The sequence below is a fragment of the Phlebotomus papatasi genome, chromosome 3 (genome assembly GCF_024763615.1).
Source record: "Phlebotomus papatasi isolate M1 chromosome 3, Ppap_2.1, whole genome shotgun sequence".
Taxonomy (NCBI): domain Eukaryota; kingdom Metazoa; phylum Arthropoda; class Insecta; order Diptera; family Psychodidae; genus Phlebotomus; species Phlebotomus papatasi.
Genome location: NC_077224.1, coordinates 513,777 through 535,298, shown reverse-complemented (window position 1 = coordinate 535,298; position 21,522 = coordinate 513,777). Strand labels below are relative to the sequence as shown.

The window sequence follows — 21,522 nt, the reverse complement described above, 5'->3', positions numbered from 1 at the left end:
TATAATCTTTATTTAGATAAAATGAAATTTTGTACAAAGATATCTTGAAGCCGTTTCTTCCTAATAATCCAAGAGAATTCCCAAAATTTTTTGGATATTTCAGTAAAAAATGCATTTTATGCAACTATGCATGTTTCAGTACTTTTGGCCACTTGTTCCCAATAGAACTTTAATAAAATAACAGAAGAAATAGCTTTCGAAAACTTTCATAAATACACAGCACAAGTTCTATTCTTATTTAACACCAATTTTATGTGATTATTAGAGTACAGTAGACTCTCTCAAATTCGGGCATTTGGGACCAAAATGTCACCCAAATTAGAGAGAACATACTCATATATATTGTAAATTTCATGAAAATCCCTTAATAATGCAAAATCACATCAAAACTAAGATAAGCCATGGCAAATTTGAGTATATTTGCTTCATTTGATAATCATAATCAAACTTGAGAAATGTCAACAAACTTTTTTCAAATTTAACTGCTTCCCGAATTAAAAAGTAGCCCGATATTAAAAGAGCCGAATTAGCGGGAGTATACTGTATTTTAAACGACTTTTTGAACATTTTCTATTTGACGTAAAAAACAGTCAAAAGTCACGATTGGTTTTACTGATATCCGCGAGGTGTGCCACGTGTAAATAGCCAAAAAAAGTAAGCTCTTTTAGCCACATCCGATTTTCATTTAATTTGTTAGAAAATCTTATTAAGGATGGTATTACAATAAAATTTAGTTAATTAAGAAATGGACTTACATTGAATAACACGAATAACATCAAATATTTTAATCAAAAATATGAAATATTGCAAAACAATTTCTCTTAACATTAACAAGTTTCTTAAGAATCGCATGTTTTTTTAGTGATTGTTTACCTTGTCGAAAATTTCTTTCAATAATTTAGAATTAATCAAGTCGATACAAAATCAAATATGGTTTTCTGATTCGTTATATTAGAGGTCACGAAATAAGACCCATTTTCCTGTTTTAAATAAACTCGTAATTGCCTTACAATGTGATTTTACTTTAGGTGGCCAAAAGGGCTGACTCTATCCTATAATTATAAACACAAAAATTGTACTTTCCATTTCTCTATTATTGCGGTACTGTATACAGTAGACTCTCTCAAATTCGGGCATATAGGACCGAAATGTCAGCCGAATTAGACAGAAATTCGGGCGACATGTGCATATAGATATTGAGTTTACACACTGATATATATCGTAAATTGCATGAAAATCCCTCAATAATGCAAAATCACATCAAAACTAAGACAAACCATGCCAAATTTGAGCATATTTGATTCATCTGATTATCATAATTATACTTGAAAAATGACAACAAACTTTTTTCAAATGTAACTGCTGCCCGAATTAAAAAGTAGCCCGATCTTAAAAGAGCCGAATTTGCGAGAGTCTACTGTATGTACAGGGTATCGTCAGCTGGGTCGACTGGGAAATCAAATGGAAGAAGAAGAAGCAGTAACTGGGCATACACGGATTGGCGCGCTTTTGGCAGTTGGCAGTTTATCGCGATATTTCGTCGAGTGTGGGTGGTATTTGTGCGTTCTCCTGGCTGTGCAATTGTCAGTGGAGAAAAGAGATAGTGAGAGTGGGCAGAAAGCGTCGCCCGGAGCTGAAGTGGGGCTCACAAGAGAGTAGTTTGGGGAATTAGTGCAATCGTCTTCTCCTCTCGCCCTGAAAATTGGTGGCGCATTGTGAGGCATTTTCCGCGTTGGAGACTCGGAATAATAGGCCGTGTTTATTATTAGCTGCATTTATTTATTTTGATGTTTTTCATCGTCTTTTTTTGCAAAGTGCACTGAAAATTCTTGTAGATGTGATCTTCTGAGGAATCTGGGGATATTTTGAGGAGGTTGAATTGGGGAAAGGAAGAAAAAACAGAAAAAAAATCCGTAATGATTTGAGATGTGAGGATTCTGGGAAGGGGCAGTGTGAAAATGTGTGGAGGTGTCCAGTGTGAAAATTAAGAAACAAAAAAAGTGAACAACTTTATCAAGTTTCCTGCCAAGGAGGACAGAAAAAAGCAGAACAGAGGAGATTGATATCAGAGAAAAGGTGAGTGGTTCTGCTTTAAGCTTTTCAATTTGCATGAGAAAATGGGACGAATTTTAAAGGACTTTCTACAACTCAAACACATAAATGAAACTCAACTCGTATTCCAAGATAAAATAAAAATAAAATAAATAAATAAATAATTTAATCACTATTCGCAAATTGTTGAATTGTTTTTAGGATGATTTTTAAAAGATTCCCGAAAATTTATTAGTTTATTGACTCATTTCCGCCCGCAGTGCCCCAGAATTTCTTATACGAGGCCTTATCTAGTACGACCGATAAGCATTGATTCGATTTCAAGAGTTTCAGGAGAAATTAATTTAGTTTGAAAGGGATGAAAATTATCACTGAGGGATTGTAAGGCAGTCACAACTATCAAGAAACTTGACTAATAGAACCAATTTATTTATAATACCTTATTACTAATTTTCTAATCGCTTTTATTAATTTACTTAGCTTTGATTTGAAGCTGAATCTTTTTAAATTCGAGTTTGATCTATATGCAATCGCCGTATATAGATCATATTGGTTTAATTATTATTTAAAAATATATTTTTTGAAAAATTCTAAAAAAAATCTAAATTAAGGGGTTACGAGAGTCAAAAAATAGACAAAAGAAAAAAATCTTATTTTTCTCTAATTTTTTCAGCATTAATAAAAAAATTTAATTCAAGCCCATATAAAAGTGCATAATTTAATCCAGGGGTGTTCAAGAACTGTTTGAAACCGAATAAACGTCAAAATATGTTTGATCAAGTAGCGTTTTAGTTTTGACCATTGACGTACAAGTTTCATTTGACGTTTGTTCCTTTTCAAACGATTCTTGCACACCTCTGATTTAATCTAAACTATATTTTCTGAAAACTTGGATTTAATAATTTTAAAAATTCAGCCTCTGAGACTTGAATTTCGGAGCTCATTTTGGAAGAAAAGACATATTTTCCGGTGAACACGGTTTCTCAGAGTAGGTTCATCTAAAATCCAAAAACCAAATATTTCCCAATTAGCTTACTGAGTAAAATTAGCTCTCAAACGAAGACTTTTGAAAAAAATGAATTTCGAATTTTTGAAAGAATTTCGTTCAAAAAATATACTATATTTTTACACTTTACACCCCGTTTCGTCTGGTAGAAGGTAGAATAAGTTGAAATCAAGGTAAAAAAATTCCTGTTCAAGTACGAGTTTAACTCAGCTAACAGAAAATATTTCGTTTTTGGATTTGAGATGAATCAATCCCGAGAAATTTTGTCCACTGGAAAGTTATGTTTTTCAAATAGGTCTCCGAAAATCAGGTCCCAACGACTGAATTTTTAGGATTTTTACATGAACATTTCAGAAAGTATCGTTCAATTGTGGAATTTTTTATGCCCAAGAGTTTGAATTAAATAACTTTCTTAATATGCTAAAAAAAATGGAAAATAAGTTTTTTAGTCTTCTTGACCTAGTAACCCCTTAACAGAAAGAGTACAGAGGCTCAATTAAGATTACACTTAGGAACAACCCCAAAATAATATTGAAAATTACAAGGCTTCTATCGTATACATTCTATGCTAGTTGTTTAATATTTTCCCTTTACAGTTATATAAATAAAATGCAAAATTGGTAAACGGTTTAAATCTTTTGAGGACGTGTATCAGTAAGATAACGATTTTACCCATTCAAAACACAGATAAGTAATTAAAAAATTAAATTTGCTCATTAATGGCGTCTACACACTAGAGAAAATTATGTCCATATTGAAGAGCTTTTCCTACACAAGCGTAAGGAATTTGCTTCAATATGGACATAAATTGCTGTAGTGTGTATACGCCATAAGACTGATTTTTTTACTGCTTATTTTTATATTTTTATTAAGAGTAATTGTTTTATTATTGATGGATAACCCTCACATATTCAAAGGGATAAAATTCTTATATTTTATCCAATTCGAAGATGAAAATTTCCCATAAATCTTTTCCTGAGAAGTAAGAGAAGTAAGAGAAGTAAGAGAAGTTAAGCCAGATAGCTAAACTTGAGTCTGAAGTGAAGTCTTTATAAGGGCCTAGACCTGAGCATCACGTGGGAGATGGCTTCTCTGAATTATAGTTGCAATAATAATTAAATTATTTATACTAAATTGTCATTAATTTTTCAATAAGTCACCTTTAGGTTAAAGCCATAAGTTTGCTTCTATTATTTTATCATCACTTTTATATGTATAAATTGACCATTGCAAACTTTAGAAATGTGCAAACTCACCATTTGTCTCTTAAATAATGAGTCTTTAAAATAATTAAATTAAAAGATATTAATTAAAAGATTTAGGTATTTGACCATTTTGAGTAAGTTTTACAAATGTGTTAAGAAAATTTTGGCCTCAATTTTGAGAAAACAATTATTTTTGATATGAAATAAAATGAATTATTTTTTTTAACACATGAATAACATTTATGGATCACAAACAACTTATTTACAAAAAGAAAAATGTTAAAAAGTTATTTTTCTATCACTTTTTCCACCTGGTTTCTCGAGCATAGATTTGTCAAGAAACTTATGGCCGACACTGTTATATCTTTTTTGAAAATGTTATTTTATTAGTAAAACTCGTAGGAATACTATACTATAAAACTAAAATTAAATTATAAATTACTGAATGATTATTTGTTATGTTTTTATAATTAATGTTTTCATTATGCATTTTGATTTAGATTTTATAATAAGCAAAATTAACGAATCTTTCTTTTAGAATTCTGAAACTTGCACTGAAACTTCTTATTTTAGTTGTTTTAGTGTTCTCTAGGATGAGAATATTTTGAAAGTAAAATTTCATCGATAATTTAATGTAGAAAATTAAAAATTGAATTATTAAGTTGTTCTTTCTAAAAATTGATTAATATTTTCAATGTTATTTCAAATTCCAATTTCGATATTTTTCCGCGAAAGTAATAAATACCATTTTATTATGTGAATAAACAAAAATGTGAAAGTTCATGGAGTTTGTACTTCCAAAAATATTGTCTGTATTTTTATGTTTTTGCTTTCAATTTAGAGAAGAGTATAAATCTATTTTATAGATTTATAAATTGTAATATTCGCGAATTTTCCTCCATGTATAGATACGTCTTATAAATTGTTATATAAATACGAAATTTATTGGCGACTCCATTAAATGCTATTCTAACTCAATTTATAACAGGTTCTACTACATGAAACATGTATCTATTATTATTTGTGACACTAAGCTCTATAACTGATATCAATTTGGCAATTAGCTATTCGTGTAAGGACACATTTATATTTTTTAATGATTTTTCAGAAATGTTTTTATTGTGTGATAAAATAGTATCGATAGCCAAACATAAATTTACATAAACTCAGGAATAGTGTGAATATTGTGTGTATGTTATTCATAAAAATATTTTTCCAGTATGATATTAGTGGGATTTTCTAAATAAAAAATTGTTTTATTTAAATATTATTACAAAATATTGATTTTAAAGACGCGTGACCATTAATTTAATTTGAATTTAAATTTGGACTAAGGCACATTCCCCAAATTTAGAGTTGCTCTTTTTTTTAGTTTTTGTTTAAAACAAGAAATGTTTATTTATTGCTCTTATTTGATTTCGTTTTATCGAAGTTTTTCAATATACCTCCAATTACTGACGTCTTATCTCAATTTGCCAGTTCCCCATATTTTCAAAGAATGAGAATTTCAAAAGAATTATGTACAATACGTATTGAAACATTAAGTCATTTTACATACTTTATGATAAGGTGAATAGCGACTGGGTAGAGTCGTACGCTTCGCTTTCTTTTCATGTTATTCAATTTTTTTTTAGTGAAGCGGAGTAAATAATACGGGCGATGGGCATTAAGATTGTTTCTCAGGGTGGATCATGTAATACCATTTGCAAGAACTTGAATTTATATTAATAGATTTCATCGTAAGTCTAAGCCAAATCGCGTGGCAATTTGTCTATGTGTTAGGAGAATTGCAATGGAATTGCTGATTGTTATTTTTTCCTCCTGACTTAACTGCCACCTTCTCACCTTTCACTCTTCCCTTTATACACAATTGCCGAAATATTTATCTAACCATCTTGACAAATTTTTGCCATGCTATCACAATGAAGAATGCCTACTCTACATTTCTCTCGGCACCTATCTTGGGAATTTCAAGTATTTTTATCACAAATATATATATAATTGGTGCTATACAGCTCGCTGTTATCGAACATTACGAGCATGATAATTGTTTTAAAACTTGCCAAAATGACGCCTTTTTTGCCACCAATTACAATTTTGATTCTATTTTTAATTTCACCTTTTAATTTTTTTTGTCATTGGATGATAAACTCTATGACTTTTAATTAGGCTTTCTGAATTGGACTCCTGAATGTTTTCGGAATTTAATCACAGCCAAAGGGATATGATTTATTGTTGCTTTTCTATAAAGTTTGAATATTTTTTAAAATTGTTTTTCATTTAATAATGTTAAGTAGGGGAAGCCTTTCAAGCTTCGCACACTTCACTTTTTTTTTAATAAATCCGACTAATTCTGTTCAGGAAATGTCTGACATAAGACTGGGTATTAAAATAGGTTAGATTAGGTTAGATACAATGAATATGGAAAAAATACTTTGAAAAATATAAAGTGTTCGAAGCCAAAGTGTGGACGAAGCCTGAAAGCTTTCCTTTTTTCACGTAGTGTTTTTTTTATCGATGTTGAAGACTATTAACTTACTATTGACTTAAACTAAGAAATATTTCAAGATGCATCTTTGTTTCCTAAATAAGCTGTTTATAACGATTATTTGAAATTTAATGATTATAAAAATTGTACAGAAGAGCCCCTTATCAGTGTGTTAGGTTACTTATAAGGAAATACACAAGCAGATATTTTGAATATATCGCACAACGCCAATATTATACGGGCTTCAGATTTAAGGCTTAGCCATATGGCTTAACTGCTCTAATTCCTTATCAATCACGAATTTTTGGAAAAATTTGGAAATTTGGAAATTAGCATAGGATTGTAGAATTAAAGTAAACTACCATAGGCTCTCAAAAAGCAATAAAATTGCTCGCTATTTAGGATTTGGAGACGTACGGGAACTAAGCTAAACCTCTATAGTCGGAAGACCATTTTACTGACGTTTTTACTAGAGACGTATAATGTCTAAGCGAGCTTGAAATATACAAAAATTTAACACAATTTTCTTCTTTAAAATATTTATTTCTCAAGTTTTATTTCTAAAACATCATTAAAACACTCAATTTCGGTCAATTAGTTATAGAAATGTTATTTTTTGAATTAAATTAAATTGGACGTGACTTCTCGAGACGTTTCAGCTTAGAAGCTCTGAGCGAATGAAATGTGCTAGAATCTCTACCTCTTTCACGCTAAGAGATTGGGAACTTAAGTTCAGCATTAGCTGAAAACTGAAAAATGTCTTGAGATTTGTATATTCAAATTAAAACTAAATGATCAAGGATTCAGAATCAGGGCATTGGCATTCATCGGTTGGGATTTGACTTTAAATTCCTGGGTGTTTCCGTTTAAGAATTTTTCATTTTTCTATGTGGTCCAAATGAATGAAAATGGGACAATCCAAGTGGCACCTTGCTTGTGTTAGCCCGGTATTTTACTAAACTTCTATAAAGATTTTAAAACGTCACTTATACGGCAATTAAGGGTTTCGTAAATCTAAAATCTAAAATTGAGGGAAAATCTTCTGAGAAGCTTTTGAAGTTAAAACAGGGTGTGAAAGTATATAAAATGTATTGTATAATCGATAAATTGAAAAATTTTCAAAATGTCATTATTAGTGCCACTGCGATATGGTTTTATAACGCATTGTTTAAAAAATTCTTCAAGACAATTTAGAAGACAGCATGAAAGATTCAATTTGGTGTATATAATTATCTCAATTTAATGTCTGAACAAAAACAATTTATTTCTTTTCTATTGGTCTGAGCTTTAATATAAACAGCGAAACTTACATAATTTTTTCTTTAAAATTATATTTTTTCTTAGTTGCCTTCGTGTAATTCTAAGTTATGGGCAATTTTTTAATCAACTTACTTGAGTTACTCCCTTGTTTCTTAAAATAAAATAAAATAAAATAAAATAAATTGTGCAAGCAATCAAAAAGAGTAAAATTTTGAAAAAAATATTTCAAAAAACGAAATTGAATGACATATCATCTGAAAATTTATTAAATTTTCTTTCAGAGGGCAAAAAAACTCTCAAAATCGCAAAAAACTGAGTTAGTTCCTTTAATTTCCAAGGACCTATATTAAAAATAAAATACTTCTTGGGATATCATTTGGTTATACGAAATGCTATTAGAATTTTCTCTGAATTCTGAGATAAAGCTTTAAACGTTAAATCTCTTAATTTACCTTTAAAGTCATTTTAAATCCTACAATTATTAAAAACTGACGTGAACCCCGTAGGGTGGCGGCATTACTTATGGCCAGTCTTTACTTGTGGTCTCCTCGCAGAAATGTTCAATTTTTTCTCATAAAATGATTTCGAAGAACTACAAAATTAGGAATATTTGATGCCTTATCATTAAATGTAACTTTACCACTGACTTATTTTAATATTTCGGAAGAATATTAATTGATTTACGCAAAATACTTCAACAGATGCGGACAACGATTAAAAATATGTCAAATCGTTAACAAATTTACTAATGATCTCCAAACTTTTGATGACCAAATTTTATATCATCCATCGAAAACATTTAGAACTATCTTGCAAGAATTAATTCTTTAGTAATTATATTTTCTTCTGATACTCATTTTTAATAACTTTTTTACCAATAATTATAAAACAAAGACAAGGCCATAAGTTATAACCAATTTTATGGGTTTATGAACTTGTGGCCACGATATTTGACACGTGGCGCCCTCACAAGAAATGCATTATTATTGATTTGGATAGTTGTCACAAGTGTTATTTTGGTTAATTGATGGAGCTTTTTCTGGCAAAAATTATCAAATTTTGATGGTAAGTGTTAAAATCCAAATATGAAATTGTTTATAAATGAGAATTGTGTATGATCATAGATCAAAACTATTTAAAAATGTAGATTTATTACGTGAAATTGTATTTAGCTGTAGATAACCTTACTTTTCTTATTTTCTCTCTCTTAGAAATATGACACCAGCTAAGAAACCAAAGAAACCGAAAAAACAGCTTAAATATTCTACAGAGGGGCTGCGAGAGGCATCGAAGGCCATTAGAAATGGAATGACCACGAGCAAAGCATCCCAGAGCTATAACATTCCTCGCACAACTCTTCGCAACAGTCTCCGGAAAATCTCCAGAAGAATTACGGAGGTCACGGAGGTTTTGACAGTTTTTTTTCTTTGGGAAGGAGACGGAGGAGGACATTGTGACGTGGATCTTCCACGCAGCTAAGTGTGGATTTGCCATCACGAAGGATGGGCTGTGGACCACAAATCAATCTCAGTGGTACAATACCAAAAAATGGCTTCAAGAACGCAAAACCATCAAAACAATAGTTTTACAGTTTTCTAAAACTGTGAAAGAAAATCAATAAAACGTATGAAACCACCTGAAATAATTTTTTTTTTCTTAATAAAATGTATTATTTATTTTATTTATTGTTTCCAATTTATTACTTATTTCATTATTTTATTACTAAGCTTGTTTTGTATCATTAAAAATTACGGCCATAAGTCATTGTACAAGTGGCCATAAGTTCGTGAAAAAGGCCACAAGTTGTGAATTTTACATTGTTGAAAAAATCTTACTTTTTCTAGGGATTAAGAGAATTTTCTACTAAATTCACTTGGATATATCAAAAGAAACCACATTAAAGAAATTACAGTTAAAATGTTGTGCTAATTGGACAAAAAGAAAAGTAGCTGTGAGCAAATATATCCTTAAGGTGGCCATAAGTAATGCCGCCACCCTATATGTAGCATTATTGGGCTTTACATTTTCGAGATTATATTTACTCAATTATTTCATAAATATTCAAATGTCTAATCTTTAAATTGTTCTTAAAAAGGTAATTGTTATTCTATGATAAAGGTCTTTAATTTTAAAGGCTATAACGGGGTATATACCTAGGCTTGTCTAGGTCGTGTTTCTTATACGCATTTCTTAATTCTAAACTTTTAAATTATTTTAAGGGAAACTGCGGCAGTAGCATTCAGTAAACATTGTTGACACTCAATTTTATTTCCACATTACTGGGACTTAGGTATGTCGAATCCTATAGAATCCTATTGAATTCATATAAGTTTTGTTCTCTGAAGTCTAGTCTATTAAAAGAGTAGCAAATGATCTCAACTGCCCCATGTTTACTACTAACCCAGTTCCTCCTACTTTATAAGCCCCTACGGCAATTATTTTTGTAATTTTTTATTTGAAAATTGTTTTATTTTTTTTAATTTTCAAATAATAATAATTGTAATAATAATTGTTAATAATTAATAAATAATAATTGTTCTTAGTAAAAGGCAAGTTCAGTATAGTATATTTTGGGAACCAAACAAACATGGTAAAGTGACTTTATCCTGAAATAATTATCCTGAAAATTTGTAACAATTTCACTTGGATTTTTAATTATTAAATATACGGTTGTTTGTTTTGAATTCAGTTTGATTAATATCTCAAAAAATCTTAAAATAACAATTTATTTGTTGACTTGAAGAAAATAGTTCAAATCTGATATATTAAACTGAAAAAATTGGGTTTTCTTTTTAAATATTCTTAGATAAAGTATAGAAAATGTGTGTTACGGAAAAGCTAAAATACACATAATAAGGTCATTCCAAAAACGCTCTTCTAAACCGGGAACTGGTAAGACTTTTACGAGTAATCTCTCCATTTGATAAGAAATTTAATGTTTTGTTGGCAATGAATCATTTATTGTGCATTGTTTACGCATCTTCAATCCTTCATAATCTAAAATAGGAAGTCACTGCCAAAGATTTGTCATATAGCAGCACCTTCAGAAAAATTAACGCAAAAATTGCAAAAACAATGTGTTGTGATTATTGCTTGTTTAAATATTAATATGGATATTTATAAACACGATCACATAAACACAGTCTGAAGTGTATTATGCGATATAGGAGTTAATATTGTGAATACACTTGCAAGTTCATTAGATGGCGTATATTGGAGTGTCTTATCAGAATTGGAAATATTCTTTTATTCCACCTTCTCGCATTCCTTGGAGCAAAATACGCATTTCTATATGGCCTTTTTTTTTAGGGTGAAGTGAGAGTAATGTATGGGAAAATTAGATGTGAAAGATACGGTGAAATGTTGAGGAAAACCCGTGTTGAATGATGCCCACTGTTTGATAAATGAGTACGCAGTGCGAAGTGAATGTTAATATTTGTACAATAATCATTTCGACACAGTGAAAAGAGTCAATTTCAGTGTGAATATTGTATAATGGGGCACTTCCTTATCTTGAAAGTCTCAGTCCCAAAGTGTATTTGTTCGAGAAGAGGTCTCCATTCAGATGTTCATTTTGTTGAAAACATATGCAATAATCAAATACACATTTGTTAGTAATTCTTGTTCAACCAGGAAAGTACTGAGATAGTCTGAAAAGAAAATAAATCAGTAATTTTCTTTATTATGTTAAAATAAGGAAAATGCTCTATTGAAGAGTTTTTCTAGTAAATTCATATATATGTTGATTTTTTTAACCATTCAGGATGATTCAGAAGAATTATTAAATAAGGAATTAACTTTGAAATGCAAAGGATTGTTTTTTAGGGTTTACTCTGAAAGAAGAGGTTTGTTACTTTATACTCTATAATATTTGTCAAAAAAAGCTAAATCCCAAAATGGAATTATAAAAGAACCTCATTTAATCAAACTTTAACAAATAGGTTTAGAAACCTTATCATATTTAGAATAAAAATATAGGATGTTGTGTTGAAGAGAAAGTTTTCCATTCAGAAATTTATTCAATTATTCAAAACACTTTTCTGGAGTTGGTGAGATCACTAACAAAGTACAGTGCAACTCCATGTAGTGCTAATAAATTCAGACCAATAATATTTAGGAACATTATATTGGTTTCTTTTACAATATTATTAAATGCAGAAAAAGTTACAATTTCACCAAAAAAAGTGTTATGCTTTTAAGGCTTCTACACATTGGGAGCAATTTTTGTCAAAAATTGCTTTGACTAAAATGTCTCTCAGTGTGTAGAGGCCTTTAGATAGAAAGCCTGCTCTACAAGGGTTGCCAATGAAGTTCCTAGACTGGTGCTTTATGATATTTCAGGGCACGATTGTCTACGGTTGTTTTACGGTCCACTGGGTAAATTAAGCTAATTCAAAACCTGCTCCAAATGGAAACTTTTCGCTACTTCAAATGGAAACGTCATTTTTTCCATGATAAATACAGTACAAAATTATTATTAATATAATTTTCTATACCACAGTTTCATTATTTAGTTATTTTGCTCCAAATAAAGCGAAAATCCATTCATATTCACAAAGTTTAATTTGTTAATTTCTCAGAAAAATTAATAGTGTACATTTTCACCATCGAATTTTTCATCGATTGAACATGTTTTCCAATGAAAAACACAATGAGGTGACTGTTGTTGATTCGTTTTGTTTAACATTTCATGTCACATTTCTGGTTAATTTTAGTTAAATTAAGTACTAATCTTTATTGTTAACGGTACGTGAAGTTTTCAAATGAAATATAATTATTTATTTCGTGAACAATAAGGGTTTTTCTGATGTGTCTGCAAATGCTTCAATAGGAAACCCTGGAAATATGATTTTTTTTTTGGAGATTTTCCTATTGTTTTAAATGGGAAAGGAGAAAAGACCAGGAATAAAAACAAATCCTGCACTCAGGAGCAACTCAACAAGGTTTTGGATGCCTTTCGTCACGGTTTCACTTACACTGTTTGTCTCCAATTAGAAACTTTCCATTGTCTCCATTTGGACTAATATGTTTCCATTTGAAGCATTTTACGCTTGCGTATTTTTCTTCTATTTAAGAAGTTTTCAAATTGTATTTAAAGAATTTTCACTAAACATTACCATTCTAGAAGAGTTAAGGAGCAAATTTTTGTAATTCTCTTAAGAAAAAATATGAACTTAATGTGTTGAATCTTCTGTCAAAGTTAAAGCGTCTGAAAATGGTTTTGAATTAGGACATTTACCCTATATCTTTTTAGGTAACTTAAAAATTGTGTCTGCAATAAACCTTTTAGATTTTTAAAAGGTTTTCTTCAACATGGCATAAGATTCTATTGCTCTTTTTAAAGTGAAATTTATTTTTTTGAAAGGATTTTATACAAAAATGCAATTTTCGATGTATTTTACACCAGGCTTTGTATTGTAAAATATTTTGTAATCAATGTAAAAATTCTCCCGTTCAAATATACGAGTTTAACTCATCATCTAACAGAAAATACTTAATTTTTGGATTTCAGACGAAAAGTATATTTTTTCAAAAAGGCATCCGAAAATTGGGTCAAAGATGTAGAGCAAATATGCTGTTCTTTTTGTCTGCAAGTCTCACGTAACCCCTTAACGGCTTGATCTTCCTGCAAAACTACTCATTACATTTTAATAAAGAGGTTTATAGTTGAAACAGGACGATTACTGGTAATGTAAATAATCTGTATAGCATATTATTGCAGAGTTTTCGGATTTCCGAGAAATTAAAGTGTAATGCTCTAGAAATTACTAATTCAAAATAGCTGAAAGCATTAGGTCTTGTCTTTCAATTGAATCTTCACAGAAATTTCCTCAAAATTTGTCTCAGGTCAGATGGAAATGATTAATGAGGGGTTAGGTGTACTCTATCCACTTTATCTGTTCCATAAGTGCCTTTGCTTATTGTGTTTATGTGAATAACTCATATCTTATACACATGGGATGAAAACGTTTCATAGTAAAATATACTCTCCTTTCAAATACTATTCATAGTGGTTCTCTCAATAGAACACTTGGAATATAAGATTGTGTCGATTGTGTAGAGTAGATTCTCATGTGGACCATTTGAATGTTAAGTTACATTTTCATTTGTGCTTTTTTTTTTTTTTTTTTGAAGAAAGGGCATAGATGTTGTTTTGATTTATTTATCCCTCCTTTATATTCATACTATTCAAAAATTGTGTGACAAAGTACAAAAAAGGTGAATTATAATTACAATTCTATACCATTTGCGTTGGTTCTCCTGAATTGCTATATATAAAAATTCCACCCTCTCCAAATTTTGTCCCATTGAAATCATATTTTGATGTAATTTTGATAAGTCATGGAGAAATTCATCAGGGAAAATTGATCCTATGGGGGTTGTTTTTTTTTCTTTGAGATTTTCGTTTATTAAAAAAGCTAGCTTTTCTTGAACATTTTCCCCCGAAAAGATTTTAATAAAACCAAAATGAGTCATTAAGTATTTTGATCATAAGACAACTTAATTTTACTAAATAGTTCTTGACTTAATTCAATTCTCGTCATCTCATTTATAATGAAGTCACTCCAACCAAGTTTGTCCTTTAATTCTCACTCCCCAAATTTCATTGTATAAAGCTGTAGGTATAAGCTTTTGCGATAAAGTCAAAGTGAAATGTATGTATTGTTCTAAGGGTGAGGTTTGCCTGATTCTCAATATGTATGTACATATAGTTAGTGTTGAAGAAGTAGCCATAAGCTCCATAGAAAAGTCAAGAAAGCTCGCATTGTGAAACATATAAGGTCGAAATTAAGTCAAAAATGCATTATTCATTAAAATGGCTAGAGAAACATTTTGTATACCACACAGCTGACTCCTTTTAGCTCCAATGATGCTCGTGCTGACGGACTCCAGTCAAGCCCAGACGTAGGGGGTGAGACTTTTGGCCGGAACGCGATGCCAAAATGAAATTAAGCTTTTGAATTATTTTCACCGCTTCACGAAGGGTGTTGGATTTTAGGGGAGGAAAATGTAGCGTGGGATGCAAAGCGGAGATTTTCGTTCAAATATTGTCAACGGGTGATTCCGAAAATAGTAACATTTGTTCACTTTTTCTGTAGTTTACTTTTGAAATTTAAGTTGTCCAGCTAAACAGTTCATAGACTCCAACTGGTGTAACTCTTAGTTTAAACTAATGAATAAACTGAACTGAACTGAACTGAAACTTTATAATAAAAATCTAGAATTACTTAGGGTAAAGTGGTACAAGTTGGACAGTGGTACAGGTTGGACAGTGGTACAAGTTGGACAATGGTACAATTTGGACAGGGCTCTTTGTCTTGATAAATTTAGTATTAATAGTATTTTTAGTAGTACAAATTTTGTACTGTATTTATCAAGAAAAAAGCCATGTTCAACTTGTAACACTAATTCCATATTATATCGCTTTACCCTAACAATAATTTTAAAATTTTTCTCAAAAGTTTCAATGTTTTCTATCGATCCTGTTGGGGTACTTCAACTTTCTTTAAGTTGTACAATAACCGGTCACCCGACTAGCATATTAAGTGCTTATTAAGTATTTAATAAGTTCTTAACTCAATGACTTAATTGTAAGGATTTGTAGAACATTGAACTACTTAAAAAAATATTTGAAAATGAGCCAAACGTCACCACTTTGTGGCGAATACAGAAACTAATAGGGCATAAATGTACTTTAATACTAAGTACTTTATTAAGGACATGAAATCCATTTTCACTAAGTACTTGATTAAGGACATTCGGCTAAGCACTTTTTAGGTAGTTACCCTAAGTAGTTGCCTAGTGACTTTTTAACATTCGACCTTGAAAGATCATTAATAGGAATAATTTAGTAGTATTTTCGTATATGGACGAAATGTCCGCTTAGGTGGGGAAGAGGACAGTTGGGGGAGAATGAGGCGCATGATGATGGTCGCATGGTCGATTTATGGGAGGTTTCCCGAAAGTTTTAAATCTATATTCTTAACCGTTTGGCCAATAGAGTTGGCGACAACCGGACAGACAGACAGCGCGGACAAATAGCGCGAGGTCAAAAAACTCGAAAATTCAAAAACAAATTCCAAAATTCTACTAAAATATGACCTCTTAGGGGGTAAGTATTCGAAATTATATAATTCAAAATCGAGGGAATAATCTCTCTCTGTGAATTTCTAGTAGTAAAAATTAAGCGATTTTTTTTATCTTGAGTTTCTAAATAATAATTGTGTCCTTGAAAAGAAATTTTTGTTTTTCAATGAAAGTACTTAAGGGGTTACGTGGGTCAAAAAAAAACAAAAACAGCATATTTCCCTCTATTTTTTTCAGCATAATAAAATAAATCATTTAAATAAAAATTTTAGGTATATATGAAGGTATAATATTTAAATTATATTTTCTGAAATTTTTATTTAAACATGTTAAGAATTCAGCCTCTAGGAACTTGATTTTCGGTGCCCTTTTTGAAAAAAAAAACATACTTCTTGGTGGACAAAATTTCTCCTAGTAGGTTCAATTGAAATCCAAAAAGCAAATATTTTCTGCTAATTGATGCGTTAAACTAGTTCTAAAATGAGGGATGTTTGAAAAAAATTAAATTTGAATTTTTGGGAAAATTTCGTACAATAAATACCATTTTTGACGTAATGTTACAAAACGTTTCGTCTGGTAGAATAAGTTGTGATCAAGCAAACGTACAGTCCTTCGTTCAAGGACTAGTTTAACTCATAAGCTAACAGGAAACATTTGGTTTCTGGATTTCGGATGAATCAATTCCGAGAAATCTTGTCCACGGAAAAGTAAGGTAAAGTACCCTTACTCGACCGGGTTCCTCTATTCGACCGGTGGGTAAATTTTTGAATATTTGATGGTGAATTTCATCAATTTCTATGAATTTGTCACTGATTTGTATTATTTAAAGAATAATTGACCTATTAATGTTAGATCATACACAAAATATTATAGCAAATATAATTAAATTGAATAAATAAATCTACCGGTCGAATAGAGGAACCGGTTGAATAAAGGGTACTTTACCTTATGTTTTTCCCCAAAAAAAAAATCCTAAACTTAGGTCTCAATGATTGAATTTTAAAAATTTTTAAAGAAAATTTTAAGAGTTTAAATTAAATACAGTTAGACGTTTTTGGTCTCTCAACCAATATAAGCTCTTAATGGATTTCAGTTTTTCCTGGTCAAAAATAGTATATATGACGTATTTCAAAATTGATTTTTCAAATTTAATTTCCAATGGATTAAGCAAAATTATCTGATTGTGACCACACCTGATGTGTTTAATCCCGGAACCCCCTGAATTGACCTCAAATGCACTTGGTTTAATGACTATCCAATCATTTCAGTAGTTCTGGTATAGGTTAACCCTTAAGGACGATTGGGTCACCGGTGACCCAAAACTGAAATTTTTCCCATGGACATCTAAAGTTCGGATTTGCTCTTAAAAGTCAGAAAAAGTGATTTTTTTCTAACCCCTAATTTTTGACCCTCTCGTCCTTAAAGGGTTAACGCGATGAGTGGTACAGTTTATTAGTATAAATTACGTTTCAATGTTGTTAAATAATAATAGTAATAATGTTCTTTGTACAACAACTTAAAGGAAATACAATTATGTTTAGATTTTTATAATCTATCAACTTTTGTGGTTCGATATGTGACTCGACTTCAATCAAATGTAATCTTTGAGTTATTTTTGGTTACAGTGCTTATAACCATATTTTCTTAATTTTATGAGAATACTCAGTGTATCCTGAGGTTGTAACTATTAATTTATTATATTAGTTTAATTGACATCTTTATAGTTCAGACTGTTTTTTATTTTACCATGCTGCCTTTATAGATTTACACACTCTATTTCAGCTAAATTTTTATTATCGCTTGTACAATTTATCACCTGTTTGTATACAGGCTATCGTTTTGTATAGTACTTTCCATTAATAAATTGAATTAAAAGCCTTACAAAGTAAGGTTTGAGAGTGGATGATTTTATTGTTGTGCTGGGGTTGAGGGTATTGAAAGGGATTCGATTGTGCGAGTTCAATGGATCCATTTTTCATGGAAAATGGATCTAAAAAGAAGACTTTATTGAAATATAGTGGATACAAAGTTTTTTTTCTGAAAATAAGAATATAATAAAGAATAGAAAGAGGAAAATAAATTACTAAATTGTTCATATTAGATAAGACTATAGACATAATTCACATTTTATGGCTATTTACACACTCAAGTGTTTGTTTTCTTTATATAACTGTTGCTGTTCAAAGAACTTAAAGTATCAGACTAGAAATGCGACGAGTATAAATGCTTTTTAAAAAGAAAGGTTGATCTGAAATAATAATTCTTTGTTGTGCACTAAATTGAGACTTTTCTAAAAATGCAATTCAACCATTTGACATAAATTTTCAAGGAAACATTTAACTGTGAGCAATTCACGAAAATGGAATGAAATTTCCATTTCAAACTTACACTTTTTTGCTCACACGATGGAAGGATTTAAATAAAAAATGTCCATATCCATATGAAGGAGAATATAGAAGTGTTCTAAATGAAACTTTTTCTCATACAAAATACAAACTTCGTACCAATGTTGGGAGAAAATGTGGCAAAAGGGTGTAGAAAAATCTCATTTTATTAATAAATTTTTCCATTTTCTCCTATAACCCTTGTGAATGGCTTATATGTAGAGGAGGTTACATAAAAAAATTGTTTTTTTTTTGTGTTAGAGTTGGTAAGCAAGAAATTTTTGGTGTATGATGATAATAAGGCATTTGAATTATAATTTCTCTTCGACACGACACAAATCGCATAATTCTCCTTCATACTAAAGAATGGTCACAATAGAAGGTTATAATAGAATAAGCAGTTGGGGTGGCTTTAAGCTAAACCTAGTTAAGAGGCATGATTACTTAATTATAGGTTTTTTGGTGTGCCTTTTTTATGGGGTGAGATAATCTTGAAGAAATCTGATTTCAAGTATTATCTATAAAGAATTGTAATTCTACTCTGGAAAAACTTGAGAATTACTTAGTACAATTTGTAAAACAAAACAATGGAAAGTGCCATTGCTTTGCAGAATGCTCGAATACACTTTTTCTGTTTATTTTGGGGATTCACATTTTATCTTACGTATGTATAGCTTGTAAGGACTGATATTGACAAGGGGTAGGTTTAAAAACGATTATTTTGAATGATTGTTGACGTATGTTCTTGAAAAAACCTCATTTGAACATTGCAAAATCGTTGTAAGGAATAACTGGGATACCTGAAGGACATCTTCATATATGGACGAAATATTCACCTATAGAAAATTTTCAAATCATATTTGGAAGTTAAACAATTTTCTAAAATAGTTTTCAAGTGAAACAAAAAAGTGTATTATTATATTCTATATTTATTGGAATCGATGCAATTATACTGGGGATTTCAAAATATTTGAATTGAATTCAATTTTGACTAAGTTAGTTAAATGCGCTTTTCCTGACTGATTTTAGCTTGTAATTTCTGCCACCTTTTTTGTTCCTCGAATTTCCATGAACTTTTAGATTTTACGTACTTTAGAGATTATACAATGCAAAAGAATAACAAAAAATGTAGCTTCGACAGACGAGATGACGTGAAAAAGATATTGGAAGAATTCCCGAAGGGCAAGGAACTATGTGAATGAAGGTGGCCGAAATAGGGCACCAAAGCTATGTCTATATTTTTATTCATTTTAAAATGTATTAAGAATGATTTTAGAGTAAATAAAGACGGTAAAATCTTTACAAGGTTCCAAGTTCCAAGCAACACTCTTTCAGAAGAAAGAATAAAAAAAAATCAATTTGTATTTAGAATATTACATTTCAAACTTGAGACTTTAACGCTTGCATGCAACTATGCCGAAATTTGGCACACTTACCCTAGTGGATGTAATAGTCAATTAAGAATGCCTATACTTTTGCTCAGAAATGTTTTTTAACCGTTTCTTACAATTTTTACAATTTTTTCTCAATTGTGTCTCGATATTTGAGGATCTTGAATTAATTTTGCAGCTTCTTGTTGCAATATTAAGCTTTTGTTCCACTTAAATAAATTAACAATTTGTTATATACACATAGATTTTTTTAAATAAAATTTTTGAGTATGTTATTTAGTCTTATGATTCTCTAACCTCATTCTTTGACAAAATAATAAACTGTTATCTACATATAACGAGAATAATAAAACGACTAAAATTTCTTTATGTTGTGCTTAATGGTGTCGAGTAAATTCAGTTCAAAAATCAAAATTTTTATTTTATTGTTGGAATTGCGACACAGTAAATCACTGAATAACACAGAAGTGAAAATTTTATTGACAAGTATTACGATAAAAGATCTAGGGTAAAGGCTCATAATTTTGGACAGTCTGCTTATAAGCATCGATGTTCCAAGTTTGAAGTGCGATATTTTCAATACTAACTGATTTTTTTGTTACTCTCTTTTCCGAAGGGTTGTCTAGAAACTTGGCAAGGGTTTATTGTCTTTGATTTTGCCAAAATTTGTCTTAATACGTTTAAAAATGAATTGATATGTACAGATGAATTTGACTCTTATTTTGAACAACTTGGCTATTATTTTGGACGACTTGGCTGTAAATTTGGACAGCTAATCCGCCTCAACAGGATGCCCATTGTTCTTCATTTCATGAACCAATCTTACCAAGTCCTTTAACTGTTCATGTAAGGGAAACGTAGAATGTCACAAGAAGCCCGGAAACTTTCCGTATTATTCATTAAAGTTTGTTGATTTCGGTACTCCAAGTACGTGCAGATTCGCTCATTCCCTGACCTTTCCGGGAGCCTTTCAAGGCATTTCTCACTGCATCTCTTTCGTAGAGATGATGTTCCTTTGTTTCTCCAGGCATTTATACAACCTAGTCATCAGAAAAGCTAAAACTTCACGAAATTTCGTGAGAAAAACACCTGTCCAAAATAAGGAGTATTACCTCACTGGTAAATATGTCTTAAAAATTTCCCATTTTTCACACAAAAAATCTAATTCACAAGGCAAATCTCACTTCAGGTCAAATGTACAAATCATCAGTAACGTGAATCAACACAATATTCAATGAATATTTAATAATATGACTGAAAAACAGCGAGGAAGAATTTTTAGTACTATACCACAGCTAAATAAGACTGAAGTAAACACGAAGTTCTGTCATATTTCTCGTAAGCAATTGCTCACACTGAATTTTCAACAAAGCAATTTTAACTCAAATCGTATTCAAAATTTAATGTATTTAGTGTTAAAATCTTCCAAAAAGATCAAATATTTAGATAGAATTCATTATTCATCAAATATTGGATTAAAAATCCATAATTTTAATCAATTTATTTTTAGTGTCCAATTTTATCCTCAAAGTGTCCAAAATAAGAAACTGGACAAAATAATGAGCCTTTCCCCTATATGTCTTATTGTATTACTACAATATAGCCGTAGTGTATCGCTTTGAGTGTTTATTTGAAAATGAGCTTTTGA

At 30.4% G+C, this 21,522-nt stretch overlaps 1 protein-coding gene across 2 annotated transcripts in view; it reads left to right on the top strand.

The window, feature by feature from the left end:
• The first annotated feature begins 1,481 nt into the window (after positions 1 to 1,481).
• The window catches only part of LOC129806348 (serine/threonine-protein kinase NIM1), a 60,595-nt gene continuing 40,554 nt past the window's right edge, over positions 1,482 to 21,522 (top strand). For both annotated transcript variants that reach the window (XM_055854902.1, XM_055854901.1), the window contains exon 1: positions 1,482 to 2,076. The gene's annotated coding sequence lies outside the window, so the exon portion shown is untranslated. The remainder of the gene's footprint in view (positions 2,077 to 21,522) is intronic.